At 38.7% G+C, this 20500-nt stretch overlaps 1 protein-coding gene across 1 annotated transcript in view; it reads right to left on the bottom strand.

Annotated features, from left to right (window-relative positions):
* ggt1b (gamma-glutamyltransferase 1b) overlaps positions 1 to 16713 on the bottom strand; it is a 156500-nt gene extending 139787 nt beyond the window's left edge. Inside the window, exon 1 of the mRNA XM_061927458.2 lies at positions 16592 to 16713. The gene's annotated coding sequence lies outside the window, so the exon portion shown is untranslated. The remainder of the gene's footprint in view (positions 1 to 16591) is intronic.
* Between the last annotated feature and the right edge of the window lie 3787 nt (positions 16714 to 20500).

Here is a 20500-nt window from a genome sequence, read left to right on the forward strand (position 1 = left end):
TACAAAACTATATTTGTACATATAAATTAATAACACTAATAAAAGAAAGAACTAGGGCTGTTAAGCAATACAAATATTGAATTGCCATTATTGCATTTAGTCCATAGTTAACTCATAATTAATCACGATTAAGTGCAATTACCATTTTTGTTCATCTTCAATAATAAATTAATAATACAAAAAAAAAGTACTTAGGCTGTAAAACAATTAAAATATTTACTCATAATAATTGCATTTTGTCCCCAGTTAATTAATCATGATTAATCGCAAATAGAAGTATTTTTTTCTTCAATAATAAATTATTACCACAAATAATAAAATACAAGGGCTGACAAACAATTAGAATAGAATATATATGTATTGTCATTGTACATTGTACAACGAAATTGCAAGCAAACTAATTTAGTGCAAATTCATGCATACTTGCCAACCCTCCCGGATTTTCCGGGAGACTCCCGAAATTCAGCGCCTCTCCCGAAAACCTCCCGGGACAAATTTTCTCCCGAAAATCTCCCGAAATTCAGGCGGAGCTGGAAGCCACGCCCCCTCCAGCTCCATGCGAACCTGAGTGACGTCAGGTGCGCAATACCACGTAAATCGTTGGCCAACCAAAAAGTAACCCCAGTACGCTATAGCCAACATTCACCAGGAGATGGCAACAGACAAACATAGATCACTCCATTACATTCCTCCCCTTTTAGAATTGTAGAAATTACTCAAAAGAAATAAACAACCCAACCAAAAAATGCAGCAGCTCATTTAAAAAACTGTACTTAAGCCACATTCTTTTTATTTATTTTTTTTAGGACTGCACTCTTAACCCTCATTTGTAAACAATAACATGCTTATTATACAAACAGTATTTGTACATCTTTAACACAGATTTTTATACGGTCTTCAGAGATTACGTTTTTTGGGTGGTACTCGAAACCTTTCTGGGTACCTGCGGATCACTGGTGGGGTTTTTGTTGTGGGTGATCTGGGTTCTGATGATGGCAACTCAGCAGCCCTTGAATCTGGTTCAATGATGAGACTAGTTTGTGTCTGACTCACTGATGGTCCTGGTGATGGAACTGAAACAGCACTGTCCAGTTGTACTGATGGCACATTTTCTGCAACTGGTGGAGACTAGATAACTGGCAGACTCTCCATGTTTTCTCGCCATGGTAACATGTGATCCACATGCACTGTGTGCTGTCTCTGTCCCTCTTGATAGATACATAGATTGATATATATATATATATATATATATATATATATATATAATATATATATATATATATATATATATATATATATAATATATATATATATATATAATATATATATATATATATATATATATATATATATATATATATATATATATATATATATATATATGTGTGTGTGGGAAAAAAAATCACAAGACTATTAGTCTTGTGATTTTTTTTCCCACACACACATATATTGCGCTCTACTACGGTATCGAGCACTATTTTTTGGATAACCTTATTAAGACATATATATATATATATATATATATATATATATATATATATATATATATGAAATACTTGACTTGGTGAATTCTAGCTGTAAATATACTCCTCCCCTCTTAGCCACGCCCCCGCCCCACCCCACCCCAACCACGCCCCCCCCCCGAAATCGAAGGTCTCAAGGTTGGCAAGTATGAATTCATGACACATAAAAAACATAAGAACATGGTACTCAGATAAATAGATAAAAATACATAAAATTAGAATATTTAACTGTGATAATTGCATTTTGTCCCCAGTTAATTAATCATGATTAATTGCAAATTGAAGGTTTTTTATATTTTCAATAAGTGTACTCTATGAAACATTACACCCAACAATGGACTGGACAATTTGTTTTATTCATGCAAATATTTGTAGATGAAATATTATGCTTTTTTTTTCAAACCGCTCTACACAGGGGGTCAGCAACGCGCGGCTTTCGAGCCACAAGCGGCTCTTTTGCGCCGTCCTAGAGGCTCCTTGGAGATTTTTAAAAAATGTATGAAAATGGAAAAAGATGAGGAAAAAATATATATGTTTTGTTTTAATATGGTTTCTGTAAAAGGACAACATGACACAAACCTTCCTAATTGTTAGAAATCCCACAGATTATATTAAAGGGGAACATTATCACCAGACCTATGTAAGCGTCAATATATACCTTGATGTTGCAGAAAAAAGACCATATATTTTTTTAACCGATTTCCGAACTCTAAGTGGGTGAATTTTGGCGAATTAAACGCATTTCTATTATTCGCTCTCGGAGCGATGACGTCACGTTGTGACGTCACATCGGGAAGCAATCCGCCATTTTCTCAAACACCGAGTCAAATCAGCTCTGTTATTTTCCGTTTTTTCGACTGTTTTCCGTACCTTGGAGACATTATGCCTCGTCGGTGTGTTGTCGGAGGGTGTAACAACACGAACAGGGACGGATTCAAGTTGCACCAGTGGCCCAAAGATGCGAAAGTGGCAAGAAATTGGACGTTTGTTCCGCACACTTTACCGACGAAAGCTATGCTACGACAGAGATGGCAAAAATGTGTGGATATCCTGCGACACTCAAAGCAGATGCATTTCCAACGATAAAGTCAAAGAAATCTGCCGCCAGACCCCCATTGAATCTGCCGGAGTGTGTGCGCAATTCAGGGACAAAGGACCTCGGTAGCACGGCAAGCAATGGCGGCAGTTTGTTCCCGCAGACGAGCGAGCTAAACCCCCTGGATGTCTTGGTTCACACCGTCCCTTATGCCACCGAAGATGATCAAGAGAAGAATATCGACCCTAGCTTCCCTGGCCTGCTGACATCAACTGCAAAACTGGACAGATCAACTTTCAGGAAAAGAGCGCGGATGAGGGTATGTCTACAGAATATATTAATTGATGAAAATTGGGCTGTCTGCACTCTCAAAGTGCATGTTGCCAAATGTATTTCATATGCTGTAAACCTAGTTCATAGTTGTTAGTTTCCTTTAATGCCAAACAAACACATACCAATCGTTGGTTAGAAGGCGATCGCCGAATTCGTCCTGGCTTTCTCCCGTGTCGCTGGCTGTCGTGTCGTTTTCGTCGGTTTCGCTTGCATACGGTTCAAACCGATATGGCTCAATAGCTTCAGTTTCTTCTTCAATTTCATTTTCGCTACCTGCCTCCACACTACAACCATCCGTTTCAATACATTCGTAATCTGTTGAATCGCTTAAGCCGCTGAAATCCGAGTCTGAATCCGAGCTAATGTCGCTATATCTTGCTGTTTTATGCGCCTTGTTTGTTTGTGTCGGCATCACTATGTGACGTCACAGGAAAATGGACGGGTGTATATAACGATGGTTAAAATCAGGCACTTTGAAGCTTTTTTTAAGGGATATTGCGTGATGGGTAAAATTTTGAAAAAAACTTTGAAAAATAAAATAAGCCACTGGGAACTGATTTTTAATGGTTTTAACCCTTCTGAAATTGTGATAATGTTCCCCTTTAAACATGCTTCACTGATGAGAGGATTTGGCGAGCGCCGTCTTGTCCTCATTTCGGAAGTCCTGCTTCAAGAGGTAGTCACCTGAAATGGTTTTCACTTCACAGGTATGCTTGAAGCTCATCGAGAGAATGCTAAGAGTGTGCAAAGCAGTAATCAGAGCAAAAGGTGGCTATTTTGAAGAAACTAGAATACAAAACATGTTTTCAGTTATTTCACCTTTTTTTTGTTAAGTACATAACTCCACTTGTGTTAATTCATAGTTGTGATGCCTTCAGTGACAATCTACAATGTAAATAGTCATGAAAATAAAGAAAAGGCATTGAATGAGGAGAGGGTGTGTCCAAACTTTTGGCCTGTACTGTATATAGTAAAAAACGCACGTAAATGATGCCGGTAACTTTATTAACCTGACTGTCACACTATTCTTTTCTTTACTTAATAGAGAATGTGTTTTATTAAATAACCTATGCTTCTTCCTTTTCAGTACATGTTGAACAGAGCAAGTATAAACATGCATGTTCAAAATAAACTAAACCATTATCGCTTAAAAAGGTGTGCATACAAAGACTAGTGTTATTAGATTAGATTCCCAAAATAAATATCTTTTTTTAACTGCATCATAAGAGAAAGTAATGTATCGCTGCACTCATTACTTGCTATGAATACACCAAATAAGAATACAATTTATCATTGAGTGCACACGCGTCATTAATCATAGCGCTACAATGTTTGATGGATAGCGGAATGAAAACAGGCAGAAAAACTAATGACATTTTAATAATAATCTATAAAAATGTACATTTGAAAGAGGAAACATCACCATGGATCAGAGGATGATAAACAGAAAGTATATGGAGTAGGAGATGGACTACAGTATAGTCATTACAGAATATTAAACAGAGAATCTTTTTCTCAATGATTCATGTATTTAATGATTTTTTTTTGCTGTGTCCTTCCAATAAAAACGTATTGCCCACAACTCGACACTTCATTTTAAGCATCTCTTGGAAACTCTTTTACAGTAGATTTCAAGAGACAATCCCACCAGAATGACATCTTCAGAAGATAACACTTTATGTCTCCATGAGTGGCAGTTTTTGAAAGTGACACTGGTCCTGGGGGGGTAAAACTAAAGCATCAACAAACCAAGATGACATATTTGTTACGAACTGGCCCTGAAAGCAGCAATGGAGGATCATTTCTTCCCGTGTTTATTCTCCATGTCACTCCGTCTTACATTTGTTTTGCACAGAGGTGCTTTCACGGAAATGAAGAGACACTGCAAAGTGACAAGAGTCATCGGCTGACGTCCCCGCCCAGGAGACAGAAATCATTACTTCAGACTGAAGTGCATTCAAATGCTAATTCTCTCATTACATTATTGATGGCAGCGCTTTGCTCTACTCTATTTGAGCTTACGCTTTGTTGACTTTTTGCATACTTTGCAATTATAGCTTTTTTCCACGGTGGCAACGCAAAGATGGTTGCAGGGTTTCCCCTAAACCAGGGGTGTCAAACGTACGGCCCGCGAACAGGTTTTATCCGGCCCGCATTATGAGTTTGCTAAGTATAAAAATGAGTCGAAATTTTTGAATGAAAGAAACAGCTGTTCTAAATGTGTCTACTGGATGAAACAATTACTTGTATCTGCAGATTATGCTTGTTGCGTTTGGATCAGATGTTCCTCCCAGGGAATTTAAGTTGCTGGTCACTCCCAAGTTCTTTTGATGACACATAAGCTGAGTTCAATGTGACCACCAGACAGAATGGGTATTTTGTGATTTATTTTCAAAGCTTTGAAAATAAACGTGAGACCAATCCAGTACGGAAAGTGTTCACTAGCGCAGCTAAAATGGTCTAATCTAAAATACGGAAACCTTCTCATCTATACAGTGTCTCTCGCGCCCACCCTCCTTGTCTCTTCCTCCAGCCCGAACCCATACCCATTGTCCTCCTCAGCTGGGCACAGGAACAGATAAGAGAAAGGAGTTATGTCTACTCCCTGCATACCACAAAATCAAGGTTGACACATACAGTACTTGCAGACAACCAAAAGAGAACAACAGGAAGAACACTAGGTGTCTTGTAATATGACTATGAAAGTAAAGAAGTAACACTTAAATATGGATATATGTAAATATCTGCCTCCGACATGCTACATATGTAAAAAGAAAATACACCACATGATGTTATCTTAGACAAATGGTCACTAACTTATAGACAATTATTTGCAAAGTTTCTTAGACCTTTTGCTTGAGGGCCGCCATAATTTTCAAGAAATCTTGCTCAAACTTTACAGACACGTGTTTGTCAATCCCATAAAGGTGTGTACAAGGACTGCATGATTTTGGGCAAATGTTTTTTTACATGTTTTTCATTTTTAGAAAGAGTGTCCGCCTTGAGATCGGTAGGTTGTGAGTTCAAACCCCGGCCGAGTCATACCAAAGACTATAAAAATGGGACCCATTACCTCCCTAATAAAGTTGATTTGATTTGATTTGATGCTTGGCACTCAGCATCAAGGGTTGGAATTGGGGGTTAAATCACCAAAAATGATTCCCGGGCGCGGCACCGCTGCTGCCCACTGCTCCCCTCACCTCCCAGGGGGTGAACAAGGGGATGGGTCAAATGCAGAGGACAAATTTCACCACACCTCGTGTGTGTGTGTGTGACAATCATTGGTACTTTAACTTTAACTTAACTGACACCGTTATTCAAATAGCAATTTGGTACTTAGTATTTAGTTAAAATGTAAACAATACCCATCCCTATTAGTGTATATAAAATTTTGTGGAGATTCGGCAGAACAGTGTGAGAAACTTCAAGTCAGTCAGATTTATTGTGTTTAATAACAGCGCCATCAAGTAGAGTAATAGTCAGAAAAAAATAATATCGCAGGTAACACGATATGGTATGATTTATTTAAGACATGCTTCAGTTAAATTAAGGAACATCACGTGGTGACAGTTTTACTATTCAACATGTCTGATAGGAGGGTTCTAACAAATGTTCACCCTTTTGTGTGCAGTGGTTCCGTAGTAGAAGTTAGCTGGTGGAAACATTTTCTATTGCAAAAATAGAAAAAGAAGCATGTAAAATGTACAGTAAATACAATACAACAAACAAACAACAAACGCCTTGTTTACACAGACGAAAACCAGAGGCATAGACCACATAGACTGCAAGAAACAGCATGAGGTCTGGTTTGTTATTGTTATGCCTCCTGGTTATGAAATGTACCAGCCAAATAAAATCCTCAAAGATGATACTCCTTCTTAAGGAACATGAGCAAGTCAGTCCAGTCCTTGTGATCAAATAAAAGTATTTCCTATCCTAACTAAATTCTGCACTGACTTTCAGTTGCTTTGTGTTAGAATAATTGTTTCTAAATTATCACAAAAACTTTGTGTTACATTGAGGGTCTGCTGAGAAGACAAAAGCTGTCTTTGAAACCTACCAAGAGTAAGGCTCGTAAAACTCCACTGTGTAGGGGGGTAAAGCAAGATGAAGGTGTTCCTGTGTTCTTTCATGTATGGTAATCAACAGAAAGATATTGTTCTAACCCAAGGACTTCAAAGCGGAGAGAAGACAGGATCTGCCCAATTTCCAGACGACCTCATTTTGAATCTCCTTTTTGAACTGGTTTACGAACATCTTTTTTAACTATTTTATGGACCTTTTTTTTTAACTATTTTACGAACTCTTTTTGAACTGACCTTTTCTGTGAATTGTTTACGACCTTTTCAGTGAACTTTTTGCGACCTTTGTCCTTTGGAAACAGGGGTGGCCATGTGGTCGGGGAGGGTCCAAAATAAAAGAAGGAGGCATGCAATCTTTTGGCAGAGCGTGCTGAGATATGGTTCAAGGGTACAGTGTACAGACGACTCTCCTCAATATTGAGTCCAAATTGAATTCTGTCTCTGTTTAATTCTTTGCCTCTTGTCTTGTTTAATAGATGTCATCAGTGTTTGAACCTGACACTTTGTTTTTCCCAACAGTCTGAAGACCACCCTGAAGAAGAAGCTGTCCGGTGACGTAGTCAACCTCTCCGGCATCCCGCTCTCGGGCAGAGACGTCCACCGCGTGGCCTTCTACCTGCAGGGCGGCAGTGACGCGGTGTCAGCGGTGGACCTGAGCTTCACCGGGCTGCAGGACGAGAGCCTTCGTCTGCTCCTGTCGCCCCTCGGCGGCCTCCCGAAACTGACCACGCTCGCCGTGAACGGTAACCGCCTCACCGTGGCCGTCCTGAAGGACCTGACGGAGGCTGTGAAAGACCCCAAGAATTTCCCCAAGCTGGCGTGGATCGACCTGGGCAACAACGTCGACATCTTCACTGTGCCGCAGCCGCTGCTGGTGGCCCTGCGGCGGCGCTTTGGTTTACGCGGTAGCCTTCCCACCATCTACGAGTATAGCGAGGCAAAGACCTTCGACAGGTACAAGCCCAACATGGAGATGTCTGTGGAGGAGCCCAACATGTACGAGGAGGGCGACGAAGGCGAGGAGGAACGAGACGAAGACGATGACAGGCTCGAGGTTCAAGTTAGCGCCTTCAGGGAGGACAAAACGCAGAGAAGTGTTCAGGTGTCATTCTGTGGGAGGTGATCTGAGAGGTTTGCATCCTCGCGTCTCCACGCTTTCTCTTTCTAGTCTGACCTCAGCGATCCTTGCTCGGTCAGACACTTTATTTATGGATTTATCTTTTTCTGTCTAGACAAGGTCGCACTGCTTTTTTCCTGAGAGTGTTTCATATCACTTACAAAACTAAATCTGTGCAGTCAAGTGCCTTGCACAAGGGCACCTTAGTAGTCATTGATGACGGAATATGTTTACAATTATATATCTCCAAGTTAGAGGAAGGACTTTTTCATGATCTCTTAGCTCTAGATCAGGCGTGTCAAAACTTTTTCCACTAGGGGCCACACACTGAAAAGTCCAAAGATGTGGGGTCCCATTTTGATATGTTTAATTTTCAAAGCTAATTTAATATATAGATTTTTAAAGAAAACAAAACAGCGTGCATGTCAGCAAAATAAAAATTGGTCGAATGATGCGGGATTGCCCATACTGTACTCTGCTGTAGGTGGGTTAGGGTGAGCAAATCAAGCGCTTCTTTTCTCCAACTCATGTCGTAGATTTACCCGAAGTAAATAAGTAAAGTAAATAAATAACTAAGTAAACGTGGCTGCTATCGTTTGGGACTTCTTCACTGTTTCAGGGGAAAACATTGTGAAATAAATGATACTGTCATGCGATCACACAAAACTTACCATCAAGAATTACTTATTAAATCAGCGGTTTCCAAAGTGAGAAGCGGGCCTATAGAAACATTTTTTAAAAAACCTACTAAGCGGCCTATAGTTATGTCAAAGGCAGAAATGTTTTATTTTTTTTTAGCTCTTACAATGCAGGAGTCTACGGGAGTCCACAATATGTTTTCCTGTGCCATACTTTGAAACCCTTCAATTACATATTTTAAACAAGCTTGTTAAAAGCCATAGTTAGTTGTGCTATCATGTGCATAAATTGCTTTGAGTCCTCAAAAGACAGCTCAAGTATCATTTTACCACATGCAGGATACACTGGAATTGTTTTTAAAGTTGAACAGCAGGCAGCAAATACTGACTATAAGTCAAGGAACTATAACGGAACTATAACTAATAATTGATCATAAATTATGTTGGAAAGCGCATATTGAATACATAATGGGGAAAATATCCAAATCCATTGCTATTCTTTATAAAGTATGACATGCTGAATAAGAAATGACTGCATGTGTTATATTTTTCCATATTTAACATATTGTGTTGATGTTTGGGGAAATGTTTATAAAACAAACATAGACCCAATAATTAAACTTCAAAAAAGGGTCATTAGAATAATACACAAAGCCTGCTGCTGTCATACTTGCCAACCTTGAGACCTACGATTTCGGGAGGTGGGGGGTGGTCGGGGTGGGGCGGGGGCATGGTTGGGGCGGGGCAAAGAGGGGAGGAGTATATTTACAGCTAGAATTCACCAAGTCAAGTATTTCATATATATATATATATATATATATATAAGAAATACTTGACTTTCAGTGAATTCTAGCTATATATATATATATATATATATATATATATATATATAAATAAAAGAAATACTTGAATTTCAGTGTTCATTTATTTACACATATACACACACATAACACTCATCTACTCATTGTTGAGTTAAGGGTTGAATTGTCCATCCTTGTTCTATTCTCTGTCACTATTTTTCTAACCATGCTGAACACCCTTTCGCAGGTACCCAGAAAGGTTTCGAGTACCACCAAAAAAACTGAATCTCTGAAGACAGTATAAAAATCTGTGTTAAAGGTGCACAAATACTGTTTGTATAATAAGCATGTTATTTTTTACAAATGAGGGTTAAGAGTTCAGTTCTAAAAAAAAAAAAGAAAAGAATGTGGCTTAAGTACAGTTTTTTAATAGAACTGCTGCATTTTTTGGTTGGGTTGTTTATTTATTTTGAGTAACTTCTATACATTTCTAAAAGGGGAGGAATGTAATAGTGATCTATGTTTGTCTGTTGCCATCTCCTGGTTAATGTTGGCAATAGCGTACTTGGGTTACTTTTTGGTTGGCCAACGATTTACGCGGTGTTGCGCACCTGACGTCACTCAGGTCCGCATGGAGCTGGAGGGGGCGTGGCTTCCAGCTCCGCCTGAATTTCGGGAGATTTTCGGGAGAAAATTTGTCCCGGGAGGTTTTCGGGAGAGGCGCTGAATTTCGGGAGTCTCCCGGAAAATCCGGGAGGGTTGGCAAGTATGGCTACTGTGAACCTACCAATCCATTATTTATAAGTTCTAATGTGTTAAAATGTTCAGATATTGTGTTTTTAAAAACAATGGAAATTATGTTTTGAGTAAAGAACAACAGCCTTCCAGCTTGTATTCTGAGCATACTTGCCAACCCTCCCGGATTTTCCGGGAGACTCCCGAAATTCAGCGCCTCTCCCGAAAACCTCCCGGGACAAATTTTCTCTCGAAATGCAGGCGGAGCTGGAGGCCACGCCCCCTCCAGCTCCATGCGGACCTGAGTCCGCTTTCCCACAATATATACAAGGTGCCTGCCCAATCACGTTATAACTATAGAATGATGGAGGGCGAGTTCTTGGTTTCTTATGTGGGTTTATTGTTAGGCAGTTTCATTAACGTCCTCCCACCGCGGTAACAACACACAACAACAGCAGTCACGTTTTCGTCTACCGTAAAGCAGTTCGTCTGCCGTAAACAGCAATGTTGTGACACTCTTAAACAGGACAATACTGCCATCTAGTGCATTTGATGAAAGCACTTTTGTGCGTGCCACACAGCAATGCATCATCAGAGAGGGTGTTCAGCATGGTTAGAAAAATAGTGACAGAGAACAGAACAAGGATGGACAATTCAACCCTTAACTCAACAATGAGTAGATGAGTGTTATGTGTGTGTTTATGTGTAAATAAATGAACACTGAAATTCAAGTATTTATTTTATTTGTATATACGTATATACAAATATATGAATATATAATAAATATATATATATAATTTTTTATATATATATATAATAAAAAATATATATATTTATAGCTAGAATTCACTGAAAGTCAAGTATTTCTTATATATATATATATATATATACATACATATGTATATATATACACACATATATACATATATATATACATATATATATATATACATATATATATACATATATATATATACATATATATATATATATATGTATATATATACATATATATATATATATATATATACAGTATATATATGAAATACTTGACTTGGTGAATTCTAGCTGTAAATATACTCCTCCCCTCTTAACCACGCCCCCCGCCCCCACCCCCACCCCCCACCTCCCGAAATCGGAGGTCTCAAGGTTGGCAAGTATGATTCTTAGGTTATTTCAATTAAGAGGAGAAAAATATAATTTAAGGGGGATATTGATTTTTGAAATATGTCAAGTAAGAACGAATAGGAGTTAAATGGTGGAACAAGCTCAGTGATGAGTTGAAGACATTCTTTGTTAAGGTTCAATAGGCTGACCATATTCTGAAATTGCAAAAAGAGGACACATACATGCGTGCCAAGGCGGGCAGCACGCCAAGGCCGGGACTAGGTGAAAATTTGCCAATGATACTCAAACTTGCTTTATAAATAATATATTTATTTAAATAAAGCATTTTTCTCCTCTGTTGACAGCAGTGTTGGTGCTAGGAATTTTCAAAATGGGGTCCCAGGGACCCCATCAAGTCATAAAAATAGGGTACCACAGTAAAATGTTGGGGTCCCACTTTTTTGTAAGCGTTTTGAAAACATAAGATAAATGTATGCATTATCCTGTTATATCTCACATTCTATATTGTGTTTTGGAATAAGGTTGTCATAAACGTTACTTCATTCATTAAAAAAAATAATAAAAAAAGAAGTAGAAAATGGATGGATGGATGGAAAACACATTTTTAAAAGTATGTTTTTGGGGTGGAGGAGTCTGATCTGGTGCTAGTTAGCTTGAAGCTAACAGCTAGCCTGTCTCCATCCTGGAACAATGTGGATCCAGCGCATACTTGCCAACCCTCCCGGATTTTCCGGGAGACTCCCGAAATTCAGCGCCTCTCCCGAAAACCTCAGGCGGACCTGAGTGACGTGTTGACCACACACAACAACAGTGTCTACCATAAAGCAGTTCGTCTGCCGTAAACAGCAATGTTGTGACACTTTTAAACAGGACAATACTGCCATCTACTGTACATGCATATGTGACCCACCCATAATGTGTCACATTTTTGTGTTGATTTATTTATTTTATTTTGTGGTTTGAATTCGTTTTTGGAGCTGTCATTACACATTTATCAGTATTCACATTGGTCAGTAGGGGGCAGTAGGGCGTTTCTTCCCAATTGAATGCTATCACCTGCAGACCGGAAGTGTCTTGTCATTCTGATGAGCGCGACCAGTCTGTGAACAATTGAAACGTCCTGTGTAACAGGTTAGTTTTGGTGAATCAACTCACTGAATAATATCCATGTGATCTTTATAAGTTTAAGTACACATTCTGATGGTGGAGCCTAACTCTAAAGTGTTTGTGAGTTGTAGTTTGTAAATGAACACTGAAATTCAAGTATTTATTTTATTTATATATATATATATATATATAGCTAGAATTCACTGAAAGTCAAGTATTTCTTATATATATATACATATATATATATCTTAACCACGCCCCCGCCCCCCACCTCCCGAAATCGGAGGTCTCAAGGTTGGCAAGTATGATCCAGCGGGAGATAAAAGTGAAGTTTCCATGGACTCACAAAGACTAAAACAAGTCATTTACTGGAAACTTGGCACAGGATGAAGTTAAAAAGGTTGACTTTACACTCACCTTAGTGTTTACCATCAAGTCTTTCTTTTGACAGCACCTCGCGCTAAACTCGTCCCAGTGCAAACTGAGGAAGTGTTTGTCATTGGCAAAACTTTCGGCCAATCAAAATTTACGACCAATAAAAACGCAATAAACGGGGACGGAAATGTGACCCGGCAAATATAAACAAAACAAAACACTGGTGGAAAGCAATAATCGAGACAATAAAAAAACAAGCAAGCCGGGCGGTAGGTAAAAAAAAAGAGATAAATGCTTAAAAAGACACAAAAAGTGTGGTAACGCCAACACTGCTTGACAGTATAACAAAATAAGTCACACTTATATTCTGTAACTGTGTGGAATGCTAAAACACCCTCAGCTGCGTTTACAATGTCTTCTCCTTTTCCAGGTCGCACAAAGTACTCTGTTAATTTAGCAGACGAGCTCTCGCCCTGCACAGCTGTTTTGTGCTTTGTCGTGTCGATATGGGCTTGTAGATCTTTGGCCCCTTTATTTGCCACAGCTGCATACGTTCCTGCTTTGCACACAGTGCATTCTGCTTCCTATGTGTCACGGCCAGGACGAAAACACGAATACTTTTTCCACAAATCATCCGTGAAGTTGCATTTACGTTTCGGCATTTCTTGTTTTTATGTCTGTCTCTCCACTCACGAGCTCTCTCTCGCTCTCTGTCTCTGCCCCTCCCTCACGAATGTTTCTGCGTGCGCACACCTTCAGTTGTTTTGTTTAACCCCTTCTTAACTTAACCCTGGACGTACATTGAAAATACACGCAACCCTAACTCAAAATGCCGGACATTTGAGGCATTTAAGCATACTTGCCAACCCTCCCGGATTTTCCGGGAGACTCCCGAAATTCAGCGCCTCTCGCGAAAACCTCCCGGGACAAATTTTCTCCCGAAATTCAGGCGGAGCTGGAAGCCACGCCCCCTCCAGCTCCATGCGGACCTGAGTGACTGTCAACAGCCTCTATTCACGTCCGCTTTCCCACGATATAAACAGCGTGCCTGCCCAAACACATTATAACTGTAGAATGATGGAGGGCGAGTTCTTGGTTTCTTATGTGGGTTTATTGTTAGGCAGTTTCATTAACGTCCTCCCAGCGCGGTAACAACACACAACAACAGCAGTCATGTTTTATTCTACCGTAAAGCAGTTCGTCTGCCGTAAACAGCAATGTTGTTGTAATATATTGAGTTGGAGGCAATAAACAGGCGAGGTGATGAAGTACGTCTCTTTACTGTAGACTTCAGAACAGACTCACACACTTGACGTCAGGTGCGCCGCAACACCACGTAAATCGTTGGCCAACCAAAAAGTAACCCCAGTACGCTATAGCCAACATTCACCAGGAGATGGCAACAGACAAACATAGATCACTCTATTACATTCCTCCCCTTTTAGAAATGTAGAAGTTACTCAAAAGAAATAAACAACCCAACCAAAAAATGCAGCAGCTTAATTAAAAAACTGTACTTAAGCCACATTCTTTTCTTTCTTTTTTTAGTACTGAACTCTTAACCCTCATTTGTAAACAATAACATGCTTATTATACAAACAGTATTTGTACACCTTTAAACTCAGATTTTTATACTGTCTTCAGAGATTCAGTTTTTTTGGTGGTACTTGAAACCTTTCTGGGTACCTGCGAAAGGGTGTTTAGCATGGTTAGAAAAATAGTGACAGAGAATAGAACAAGGATGGACAATTCAACCCTTAACTCAACAATGAGTAGATGAGTGTTATGTGTGTGTATGTGTGTAAATAAATGAACACTGAAATTCAAGTATTTCTTTTATTTATATTATATATATATATATATATATATATATATATATATATATATATATATATATATATATGTATGTGTGGGGAAAAAAATCACAAGACTATTTCATCTCTACAGGCCTGTTTCATGAGGGGGGGTTCCCTCAATCATCAGGAGATTTTAATGGGAGCATTCACATACCATGGTTTATATAGGGCACAGAGTGGGTGGGTACAGGCTGGCGTAGGGGCGTGGTGATTGGCTCATGTGTTACCTAGGAGGTGTTTCCGTCTGTGGCGGCATGCTGTTACAATTTCGCTGCACTTGTTGAGGGATGACAGGTCTGGACGGTAAATAATAAACAGTTTCTCTTTCAAGCATAGGTTGCATCTTTTATTACCACTATTGTAAGGTGTGCTGGATGCAAGAATTTGCCATGTTATTGAATATTCAACATTATTGTCTTTGAGGTCCCAAATGTGTTTGCTGAGTTCTGTGGTATTCCGCAGGTTTTGGTTCCTGAAAGAAGCCTTGTGATTGTTCCATCTGGTTTTGAATTCTCCCTCGGTTAATCCTACATATGTGTCGGATGTGTTAATGTCCTTGCGTATTACCTTAGATTGGTAGACAACTGATGTTTGTAAGCACCCCCCGTTGAGAGGGCAATCAGGTTTCTTTCGACAGTTACAGCCTTTGTTGGTTTTGGAGTCGCTCTGTCCGGGGGCCGACGGCTCATTTGCAATTGTTTTGTTGTGGTTTGAGATGATTTGTCGTATATTGTTCATACAGCTGTAGCTCAATTTAATGTTGTTCTTGTTGAATACTTTTCTTAGGGTGTTGTCTTTGGGAAAGTGTTTGTCAATCAGATTGAGGAATTTGTGTCCAATGTTAGTTGAGACGTTTTTGCTGTATGGGGGATTGTACCAGATGATGTCGTTTCGTTTTCTGTTCTTTTTTGGCTGGTTTCCTGGCGTGGGTTCATAGGTGAGGGTGAAATTGTATCCGCTTTCATCAAGGGCTTTTTGGTACGGGGGGGTTGCTTGGTCAAATTCAGCTTTGCTAGATGACAGCATCGATAGCCTTTTATTAATTCCGGTAGGTATTCTTTTCGTGGTGGTGGGTGGGTGGTTGCTGTCATGGTGCACGTATTGGAGTGTTGTGTTGGGTTTCGTGAATGGTTGGTAGCTGTTATTTCTCAGGTTGAAAGTGACGTCAAGGGAGTTGACGGTTTGCTTGTTGGCTTCAATCGTGATCCGTAGGCCGTTCTCTTTGAAAATGTTATTGCGCTCTACTACGGTATCGAGCACTATTTTTTAGATAACCTTATTAAGACATATATATATATATATATATATATATATATATATATATATATATATATATATATATATATATATGAAATACTTGACTTGGTGAATTCTAGCTGTAAATATACTCCTCCCCTCTTAGCCACGCCCCCAACCACGCCCCCAACCCCCACCTCCCGAAATCGGAGGTCTCAAGGTTGGCAAGTATGATTTAAGAAACCCCGGACACCCCCGCAAAAGAGGACATGTCCGGGGAAAACAGGACGTATGGTCAGCCTAGGTTTAAGAAAGCCTTGAAAAGGTGAAATAATGGAAAATTATAAAATATAGCAACGATTACTTTCATCCCATTGAATTTTTTAACGTTGATGTTCCAGGCAATCTAATTTAAAGTGAATGTATCGGATAGGCACATATAAGCCTATTCCTTTTTCGGTCATTCTTTTTCTTTTTGTGTGTGTCTGATTGTTAATATGTATAATCTGTGCTGTTAAATTGATCACACAAAATGGTTGATTATATGACCGAAATAAACTCATTTCATTCAACTCACCTGATAGGCATAAAAAAAAGCCCAAACCTATAGGTTGAAAAGTGGTACCTTGTTTAAGTTCTGCATCCAACTAACGCGCCATGAATCCCAAGTTATCCAGGTTCTCAGTCGTCTTAAAGAAGACCTTTTCCAGGGTGTTGAAGTCTTCCTCACTTTCCTGCGCCATTATTCTAGAAAATACACAAATTAGCTCGCTAGCCTTTAGCACACTTGACACTTAATTGTTGTGGTTAGCTCAATGGCTCAACGTCCATTCATTACAGCGGGTTTAACTTTGGTTATATTTTGTACGTTTCGACGTTAATGTTTCCAAAAGAAGGTATCAAAGCTTTATAAACGTAGCTAGGAAACCATTTATGCAGTAGTTTTTCATCATTTTACCTTTCTTGTTCTCCAACTCGACTCAATTGATATTACGGGTTTTTAAACACATCACTTCCGCTTAGAGGCGGCACCATTCAAAATAAAACAGGAAGTCCACATTATTTAAGTGCCGTATTTAAACTCTTTTTTTACTTAATTTTTTTACATTAAACCTTTCATCTTGTCAAATTTACAACTGGGTAAAAATATACTAATATTACAAAAGTTATATGTTGAGCAAAGTTGACTTCAAATGACACTTTCTGAATGTGTAGCTGTACATAAGAAGATGAAGTGATACTTCTTTTCTCCAACTCGACTCAATTGATATTACGGGTTTAAACGCATCACTTCCGCTTAGAGGCGACACCATTCAAAATAAAACAGGAAGTCCACATTATTTAAGTGCAGTGTTTAAACTTTTTTTATTTACATTAAACCTTTCATCTTGTCAAATTTACAACTGGGTAAAAATATACTAATATTACAAAGCTACATGTTGAGCAAAGTTGACTTCAAATGACACTTTCTGAATGTGTAGCTGTACATAAGAAGATGAAGTGATTACTTATTTTCTCCAACTCGACTCAATTGATATTACGGGTTTAAACACATCACTTCCGCTTAGAGACGACACCATTCAAAATAAAACAGGAAGTCCACATTATTTAAGTGCAGTATTTAAACTTTTTTTTTTTTTTACATTAAACCTTTCATCTTTGTCAAATTTACAACTGGGTAAAAAATATACTAATATTACAAAGCTATATGTTGAGCAAAGTTGACTTCAAATGACACTTTCTGAATGTGTAGCTGTACATAAGAAGATGAAGTGATTACTTCTTTTCTCCAACTCGACTCAATTGATATTACGGGTTTAACACGTCACTTCCGCTTGGAGACGACACCTTTCAAAATAAAACAGGAAGTCCACATTATTTAATTGCAATATTGAAACTCTTTTTTTTTTTTTTTTTTACATTAAACCTTTCATCTTGTCAAATGTACAACTGGGTAAAAATGTACTAATATTACAAAGCTATATGTTGAGCAAAGTTGACTTCAAATGACACTTTCTGAATGTGTAGCTGTACATAAGAAGATGAAGTGTTTACTTCTTTTCTCCAACTCGACTCAATTAATATTACGGGTTTAAACACGTCACTTCCGCTTAGAGGCGACACCATTCAAAATAAAACAGGAAGTCCACATTATTTAAGTTCGGTATTTAAACTTTTTTTTTATTTTTTTTTACATTAAATCTTTCATCTTGTCAAATGTACAACTGGGTAAAAATATACTAATATTACAAAGCTATATGTTGAGCAAAGTTGACTTCAAATGACACTTTCTGAATGTGTAGCTGTACATAAGAAGATGAAGTGTTACTTATTTTCTCCAACTCGACTCAATTGATATTACGGGTTTAAACACATCACTTCCGCTTAGAGGCGACACCATTCAAAATAAAACAGGAAGTCCACATTATTTAAGTGCAGTATTTAAACTTTTTTTTTTTTTACATTAAACCTTTCATCTTTGTCAAATTTACAACTGGGTAAAAAATATACTAATATTACAAAGCTATATGTTGAGCAAAGTTGACATCAAATGACACTTTCTGAATGTGTAGCTGTACATAAGAAGATGAAGTGATTACTTCTTGCATGGTTTGTCCTCTCAGTGTCAGATCTGGGGGGGGGGGTTTCCCAGTAAAAAGGACTTGCTCTAGACCATTTTAAGGGTGTTATTTTTTTTATTTTTTTTGTTTTTCTATCAGAGAGCAATGGGAACAAGAAGTTCTTTTTGAAGGCGATACAGAGCACAATGGTGACATGAATACTGCAACTCTTCTTCATGTAGTAAATAAATCTAGCACATACATAGAGACAGAAGCATGTTTTTTTTTTATGGATAATTGGTTTATAAAATGACACTCCTTTTGTGTTTTGTTCTCGTCCGACGGTATTGTTTGTTTATTTGTGCTTACTGGATTACTAACGAGCAGGATGCCTCGGTGTGTGTGTGAGTGCATAATGAGAGTGTGTGCATGTTAAGGACATGCAGAGTAAACGACTACCTTTGATCGCAGAAATGAAATGTTTATTCATTTGCACTTTAAGGACGACTCGGCCATCTCTGCGTAAACAAACTTGGTTTTTAATGAGTCTGTGTGGACATAAAAAAACATGTTAATGAGTCGTCCGCATCTAAAAGTGAACTTTTCTACACAAATGATGACTTGTATTTGGACTGAAAGTGATGTTTTGCCTGCTGTCGCTTCCAGAAATAAATGAATATTGGATTTTGGGTCTGTTTTGCTTAAAATATGACATCGTTGCAAGTCTGTCGGGGTTTTTAAAGTATCACACATGACATGGATGATGAGCTAAAACCTCATTAGAGTGCTGTCCTAATATTTCACAATTTTTTTGTGCAGCGGTAGCTCAATTTACGAGCTTAATTTGTTCGATGGCGTAGCTCTTAACCGAAAAGATTTGTATCTCAAATCAACGTCTCCCATTGGTGCATCCAGGCCCGGCCCTAACCAATCTGGCGCCCTAGGCAAGATTTTAGGTGGCGCCCCCCCACATCGGCAGTGAAGTGTATATACTCACAAGAAACCGAATAGCTTTGTCTTTGACCTTTTTTTTTTTTTTTACTTACAACTATACCTAATATATAAAGGGGTGGAAAAGTGACTATTACCTGCAGGGCAAACATTAGCTAACCAGAAGGCAATAACAATGTAAACAAAAAACACCTGCTTAAAAGATCTAATACAAATATCCCTGAGGAATGTAAGGTGAGTACTGTAATTACCTAACGTTACATTATTATTTTCCATAACAATTTAGCCCCCTCCACAATATTAACCCGACGTTAAAACAGAACTAGCTATTTATTGATTAGCAATTGCCGAATCATGTAACATTAGCTTAATGCTAAAAAGCCAGGTTACTATCACATTCTGTAACAGACAAATAATGTCATGTAGGCTAACGTTACCTACCTGCTAACTCTGTCTTTTCTCGTTTCTACTCCTCTTCTTTTCTCTTTTTTCTTCCCTGGGCACCTGACAGTTTTGACCGTTTTGACATCTTGTGTTGATTTTTTGATGTGGTGACGTCCAAAAAGAGTCATGATACGGGAAGGGAGGGGGCGCGCCGTGCGGGGGAGAGGGGGGGGGGGGGGGGGGGGGGGGGGGGGGGGCGTAATGTTGTAACAAATAATATTTCTATTAAATAGGCTTTACTTTGCATTTTAATTAACGTGGGATTATTTTTTGTATTTAGAAATAATAATACCAACTTTTTTTTTTTTTTTTTTTTTCTCCAACATTTGTGGCACTGGCGTGGCGCCCCCTGATGGACGGCGCCCTTAGCATTTGCCTATACGGCCTATGCCACGGGCCGGCCCTGGGTGCATCCCACCTAAAAAAAAAAGTAACAGCAAAAGTCGACAGTGCTCCTAATGTATGGAATAATTCCGGTTGTGCTTACTGACCTCGAAGCAATTTAACTTGGTACATGGTGTAACGATAAGTGTGACCAGTAGATGGCAGTCACACATAATAGATACGTGTAGACTGCA

The sequence above is a fragment of the Nerophis lumbriciformis genome, linkage group LG32 (genome assembly GCF_033978685.3).
Source record: "Nerophis lumbriciformis linkage group LG32, RoL_Nlum_v2.1, whole genome shotgun sequence".
Classification (NCBI taxonomy): Eukaryota; Metazoa; Chordata; class Actinopteri; order Syngnathiformes; family Syngnathidae; genus Nerophis; species Nerophis lumbriciformis.